The sequence below is a fragment of the Euprymna scolopes genome, chromosome 32 (genome assembly GCF_053919585.1).
Source record: "Euprymna scolopes isolate OS-2025 chromosome 32, ASM5391958v1, whole genome shotgun sequence".
Lineage (NCBI taxonomy): Eukaryota > Metazoa > Mollusca > Cephalopoda > Sepiida > Sepiolidae > Euprymna > Euprymna scolopes.
The window spans coordinates 19,070,001-19,077,500 of record NC_136513.1 but is presented as its reverse complement, the minus strand read 5'-3'; the positions used below and the strand labels follow the sequence as shown (position 1 = coordinate 19,077,500).

At 32.6% G+C, this 7,500-nt stretch overlaps 1 protein-coding gene across 17 annotated transcripts in view; it reads right to left on the bottom strand.

The window, feature by feature from the left end:
- The window catches only part of LOC145256229 (ryanodine receptor-like), a 936,895-nt gene that overhangs the window by 179,696 nt on the left and 749,699 nt on the right, over positions 1-7,500 (bottom strand). The gene's annotated exons all lie outside the window — the stretch shown is intronic.

Here is a 7,500-nt window from a genome sequence, read left to right as displayed (position 1 = left end):
TCTTCGCCATTGGGTCGTAGGCAAAAGAAGCGTCCCATGTTTAGATGGAAAATCTAGAGAAACTAGCAGACAATAGTGATATTGAAAACATGAATATTAACAGTTATACAAAGATAAGTGTCCTATGATGACTATTTTGCAGTGAACATGGGTGCCAGTGATAGTAGTTCTGAGCATGAGAGATAAAATTCCTCCGACTTTCTTGTATGAATAACTATTCTAGGAGAAGATGTAAAACTTGAAGGTCAATCAAACATACATATATTTTATTTAACCATCTATCCATAATAGGCCTAAATCAACAGCCTCATGAGTCTTGCTTCCCCTATCGGGTCCTTAAATCCTCACATTTCATGGGCGATGTTTTTGAGAAAAGGTAGAAGAATTGTTGTTTTCTGTGCCAAAATATATCCATATGACACTTAACTTTGGTTAGTTTTTGACCTTGAAGTAGTATTTTTTTTTTTTTAGCTTTTTACATCAAGTGGTTTGGTTCATGCCTTGTCTGGAGGGATTTTTATTTTTTAAAAATGCCAAAGCAGATTTGGATGCACATGTTTTTGTAAGAAAACGACACCAGTCACTGAAATAGGGGACAATCTAATTTCACTTTATATATAAGAAAAGAGATGATAAGATATCCTAAAACACACACATCCACACACACACACACACGCATACGCACTTATATATATATATATATATATATATATATATATATATATATATATATATATATATATATATATATATATATATATATATATATATATATATATATGAAGATAAAGAAGAAAGGAAATGCCAGTTTTATTTGAAATTTTTACCGTGCAATTTTTTTTAACTTGAAAAGAATTAAAAATATTCCTTAGATTTTTTGTACGTAAATTATTGCCACTGGTGGAATGTTCAAAATGACAAGAATACTTACCACATTTAAACAATTCCTCTGAAAAACTCAGCTAGACCCAAGAAATTTCTGTATCCCCAGTATAAATAAGGATAACATAGCAAATAAGATAAAAACAAAACATCAGAAACGAAAACATTATTTATTAATTAAATTAATCAGAGCAACACACAATAAAAAAAATAGAAAAGAAACAAAAGAAAACATTATTGATTTTCGATACTTGTGTTATTCGAATTATTCGGACTGTCATTCTTATCTTGGATGTTTTTTTTCTCAAAAACTTTCAGCCGATGTAACCTCCGACCTCCTTCAGGTGCATCTTTATGTCAAACTCGGGAATTTATATTATTTAATTGGAATGCATTATTGAGATGAGTATTATTTATTAATTTATTTATTGTGAACTATTATCCTCATCTTTTTTTTTTTTTTTTTTTCATAACGTTTCGGCCAACTATTCCTCTCGCCTTCGTCAGATGGTAACTGCGCCGGGATAGGAACTCCGAATCGCCTAACTGCATTCTCAGCAATTACTGCCATCCGTAGTTATCATCTCACCACGTTTTGGTAAACTAAGCCTCTGGCTGGCTTTGGGTAGGATTGAAACTGCTATCTTCAGACAATTCTCACCTGGAACCATAGATATTCAACGTCTTTGTCCATTGCGCCACGAGCCTCAAGAGGCGATCAAGGTTGGATTTTTTGCTCTTATAAATTCACATATTGTCTGATCTTCCATGGTTGGGTCCGTACCGAATGTTATATATATTATTTAATTGGAATTCATTATTGAGATGAGTATTATTTATTTATTTAATTTATTGCAGACTATTATCCTCATCTTTATTAGTTGTTGTTTCACAACGTTTCAGCCAACTATTCCACTTGCCTTCTCCAAAGAAACTAACTTCAGGGAATATTTATTGATTGATCTCAAATAATTATTATTAAAATTTCACAAAAATCAGACTATCTGAATTTTCACAAAGGGCTTCCACCTCCTCATTATTCCATTTGCATGAAACAAAATCTAAACATAGCCCACATTACTCACCTTACTGCCTTGCAACTGTGTTTCAAAATTCGTAATGATCGGTTAATTAGCTTAGAAGTGAATCTTCTCCATAAAAATGCATAAACATATACACTTACCTAACTTTAAATAAATAGAGATTAGTACCGCCTATAGAGAGGATTGAACCTTCAACCTCCAGAAGAACGCCATTTAAAGAGGGCAGAAAGTGAACTTTGGACTTTGGACTTATTTTCGGCAACTTTGTATTAATAATTCTCGCTTCTCTAGTTTTATTCTTTAGTCCTCATATTCCATGAGCGATGTTTCTGACAAAGAGTAAAGAATTGCTGTTTTCAGGATCAAAATCTATCCATCTAACTCATATCGTTGGCTAGTTTTTGACATTGAAGTGGTATTCATTTTAGCTCCTTACATCGAGTGACTTCATGTCTTGTCTGGGTCGATTTCAATAAAGAAAACCTGATTTTTGTTTAACAACTTTATCCGTTGCGCCACTTGTTCTTGTGGCCCTGAAGGAGGTTAAAGGTTACATCGGCCAAGATGTTGTGAGAATAATATCCAAGATGATGAGAAAGTAGTCTGAATAATACGGATTATCAATTCTCATCTGAAAAAATTTCGAAACAATTTTTGTTATTGTTGATTTTTTTTTTTTTTTTAAATAATTTTTCTGGGCAAAAATAAGCTTCAACAATTAAAGATATGACAAGGATGACTATAAGAAAAAAAAATTATTTCAAATAAGTTTAGATATCTCACAATATAAACAAAAAATACAAAAAACTTACAACTGCAAGAGAATCAATAGATAAAAATAGCTACTTTTTGACACATCCAATTTTCACAAAGGATTTCAAAATACATTGTGATGTCATATTAGACCTTTTTGTCTCTTCGCTCTCTCTCTTCTCCCTTTCTACATTTTAATTATGAAGTGACTTTAGATAAAACAAGAACCCCCCCCCAAAACAAGACCAATAATAAAGGATTTCAAAATACACTGTGATGTTATATTCGACCCTTTTTTTACCATTTCTATCTCTTTCTCTCTTCCGTTATCTCTCTCTCTCTCTCTCTCTCCATTTTAATTCGTAAATGACTTTAGTTAGAAGCAAAACAAAACCATTAATAAAAGATTTCAGAATATATTGTGATGTAATAATAGTCTCTCTTTTTTTGAAACCCTATATGTCTCTCTTCTCCTCTTTATTCTATGAAGTGACTTTAGATAAAAGAACAAGCAAGGCCGCTAATAAAGGATTTCAGAATATACTGTGATGTCATATTAGACCATCTTCTCTCCCCATTCCTTTGCTTTCCTTCTCTCCTCTCTCTATTTCAATTATTAAACGACCTTATATGTAAGAAAGAAAGAAAACAAGACCACTAATAGAAATGTAAAAAGTCATTGTGATTTTTTTGGAAAGAAAAACAGGTACTTTTGCATAATTTGACCTGGATTCTCGGGAATTCCCGTCAAGCACGGATCGGGCGAGACCGACAATCATCGGTTTCAACCGAGCGTTGTTCAAATGTTGAAACGCTAAATCGACTTTTTTATTTTTTATGTCACCGACAAGGATTTTTTTTTTTTTTTTTGGTGACCGTACCAAATTGCAACGCGGAAATCCTCCTTCCAATAATAAACAAATATATTCTGCCGGAGACTACAGTTGTATAATATATATAAAAAATTTCCTGTTGAAACCTCCCCCGCCCCCACGTTGACTGAACAAAAAGTCTTGAACCCCCCCCTCCAAAAAAACCCCCCAAACCCCCAAAAACCCAAAAAACAGACTTGTACTTACACCTAACAATTTACGGTTAAAAAAAGTAAAATTTTCATCTTTTCTTGAAGAAAAAAACCCAAAAAACTTTTTGTTGATAAATATTTTGCAAAAAAAAAAAAAATAAAAATAAAAATAATAAAATAAATAAAATAAAATAAAATAAATAAAAATATTTTCAGTCCTTTAAAGGTAGGTTTTTGTTATTTTTGATTATTTGCATTTTTCCCCCAGTTTGTTTTTAAATTCGTCTGCGTCTGTTCGGCTTAAACCGATAATTGCCGATCTCGCCCGATCCATGCTTGACGGGAATTCCCGAGAATCCGCATCAAATTATGTACGAATACCGGGGGGGGGGGAGGAATTGTAATTGGACACAAGGTCCGTAGTTGGTCGTGATGAGAGGGAATGATGGGGGATGTTTATCTTGTTTGAACTACACGATTATTGACACATACACATTAACAATGCCATCCACCAGAATCGTCACACTCAAACTTCGATGACCATAATACCACATTTACTTTATGAGTTGAGCTAGAAAAAAAAAAAAAAAAAAAAGAAACAAAAAAAATAAAAAATAAAAACAAGATGCATCCGGTTCGAAATGTTGAATGAAAAATCTATTTTTTCACACGTCATAATTAATTTTTACTTTCTAAAGCATTTCTGTTTTACTACGGACAAATGTACCTTTAGTTGACCTTCGATAACTAAATATTTTCGTTTACTAGCCAAATAGAAAAGTTACGAACCAAACCCATATGATTTTTGGAATATGACATAAAGATTTTTCTGCATTTTTTTCTTTTAAATAAGTGTCATTCTAAATATGCACTGAATTTTATGTTGATACTTGAAAATATAAGCATTAAAATTTCTTCAGATATTTTTTTGAAACAGCCTTCCTTAAAAAAAAAAAAATATATATATTGTTCTATTAAACTTTTATTGTTTAAATAATTTTACTTTGCTCGCTTTAGTTAAACAAAAAATATTGAAAAGATATTTTTCACTCAGCAATGAGCCTTGAAAGATTGCCGGTGTAAAAAAACACAATCGTTAAAAGATAAGCATTTTATTATTTCTAGTCAGTAATTGAAAAAAAAATCTATCGCAAATGCGACTGTTTCACTCGCAACGTCAAGCCCTGTTTACTCTCTTTTTAATTGATACTAGTGAGGAGAGATGGGTGTCCGGTTATAAAATACGCTTAAATATGATACTTTAATTTGTCCAGATTTCGTATATATTATTACAGAGTTGTGATTTTAAAAGTAAAAAAAAAAAAGCATTTGGGTGCTATCAGCTGGTATCGAAACCAAAACCAAAACTGTATCGAATGATACAGTTTTGGTTTCGATACCAGCTGATAGCACCAAGCTGCTGGCATTACCACTGTACCAACGTGACACACACATGATGTGATTAAAAATAAACTAAAATGAATGTACAAAATGTATAACGATTTTTTCAATTTTGACCCATTTTTTGATCCATTAAAAACTATTTTAACCGACTAAAGACCCATTAAAAGAACGGTCCATAAAAATCCAATCATTTGAGGCCCCTAGCTCCACTCTTCAACTTTAGTTTTTGAAGCGATAGAGTTTGAAAATATGCAGACAGACATAATGAGTTTTATAAATTAGATCCTTGGCCTTTTGGTCAAGATCAAAGTAAAAAAAAAAAAAAAAAAATGCACACACAACATACAGAAATGAATATACAAATTGTACATAGTTAAATTTTACATTGAACGCTGGGGTTATTAGTTAGATTAGGATCCACAGAGTGATTGAGGTATTTTGGTAAATGTTGCCAGTCAAGAGTAAGACTTCAAAGTCTCATCTGTTACATAGTCAAAAAGACCCTGTACCCTCCCCCTCCCAATTTCTTGTAGGGCCCTGTGCCTAATTTTGTTGAATTGAATTTTTTGTACGTTTTTTATGTTCAATTTTTTCTTTCTCAATAAAATATATAAACAAGATCAAAGTGTAGTATCTGTACTTCAGATGCTGCACTTCTATTTCTTGTTCTCTTGCAGTGGAGGAGAAATCCTTCACGACTGAGACAATTTTTATTTTTGTACCTTTTCTCCACGTTAAAAAACGACCCTGGTGTCTAACTCTGTCCCGTGGGGAGGCATAGTAAATAGGTACACTATTAGGATGAAATTTCGGAAATCGTAATACTGAATTTTACATGAAAATAATGGTATCTACGTACCCCGCGTATTTTTGAGATGATTTCAAATCGTGAAACTATATTTATTTCCTTTTCCCCAAAATATTAACACACACACACACACACACACACACACACACACACACACACACACACACACACACACACACACACACACACACACACACACACACACACATGTTGTTTTGGTTTGGTTTTAGCGATATGTTTTGAATTAATTCAATTATTTACGAAAATGCATTTTTACCTAAATGCGAGTTGGGAATAATTTTCCCTTTTAACCAATTTGGTACCCTCTCATGGGGAGCGGAGCGGTATATATATTATTTTTAAAATGTAATTATCCACTGACACGTGTTTCGTCGTCTACGACTCATCAGAGCCACTCTGATGAGTCGTAGACGACGAAACACGTGTCAGTGGATAATTACATTTTAAATATATATATATTAATATATATATATATATATATATATATATATATTAATAATTATTACGTGAATAAAAGTAAGATAGATGGCTTATATTTATGCACGTAATAATCATTAATAAGTAATATTTAAAAATAATATTTAAAAATAAATAAATAAAATAAAATAAAATAAAGAAGTAATACGTCCTAAAAAATGTGTGTGGAAAAAATGTAAACAAAGGGCAAATAACTCCTTTCTTATAATAAACGTGCAGGGAGCGAAATTTGTGACTTTAATGCTGACGTCATTATGTGAATGTAAACGTGTGATAATCTACCACTAGATGGGTGTAACAATATAAATACAAATGCTTTTGTGCTACAATTTTAAAATCGATTTAAATAAATTTAATTTTGACTTAAAATTCATTAGAAAAAAACAAACAAAAAACTACTTTCCTTAACCATATCACTTATTATGTCCGGGTTGGAGGTAACGATCGTTTACTGTTTTTTATTAAAAAAAATTTTTTTTTTTTACATAGGAGTCCCCAATTATCAAGGCCCGGAGGCCACTCGAGGATAAGGGTTATAGAGCGTACAGTAGTCAATGGGATAATATTGCAGTAATCGCTAGTAATGGAAATCTGGTAAATTGGATTACTTAAGGGGGGCGGTTCATCAAGAATTCGTTTATGTTGGACTTAAAGACAACCAAGTTGTAGTCAGCTGGGAAGCAGGCAAACGGGAAAGAGTTCCACAGGCGTGCAGTTCTAAGAAAGAAGCTTTGTACATGGAATCTACGTTTTGATTTAGGCACAGATAAAAAGTTGGGAAAATTATTGACAGTGGTTTCAGCCAGACGGGTGTTTTTTTTGTGAAAGATTGGCGAAGAGGGACCAGAGATTGGAGCTCAGGCGAGTGTACCAATAAAGACTGATGCCTTGAGAGCTCCAAGTTAAGATCCAGTCCGTTTACACAAAATCGCTTACACTTAGGATGCTGGCGACCTTCACATAGTCTCTCGTGTAAGTACACAATTTATTTCTAGAAAGAATTCTGACTAGAAAAATATCAGGGAAACCAATGCCAACAGTAGAATCTTCCGATGCATACGATGTAAATGATGATGATAAGTCCGGAT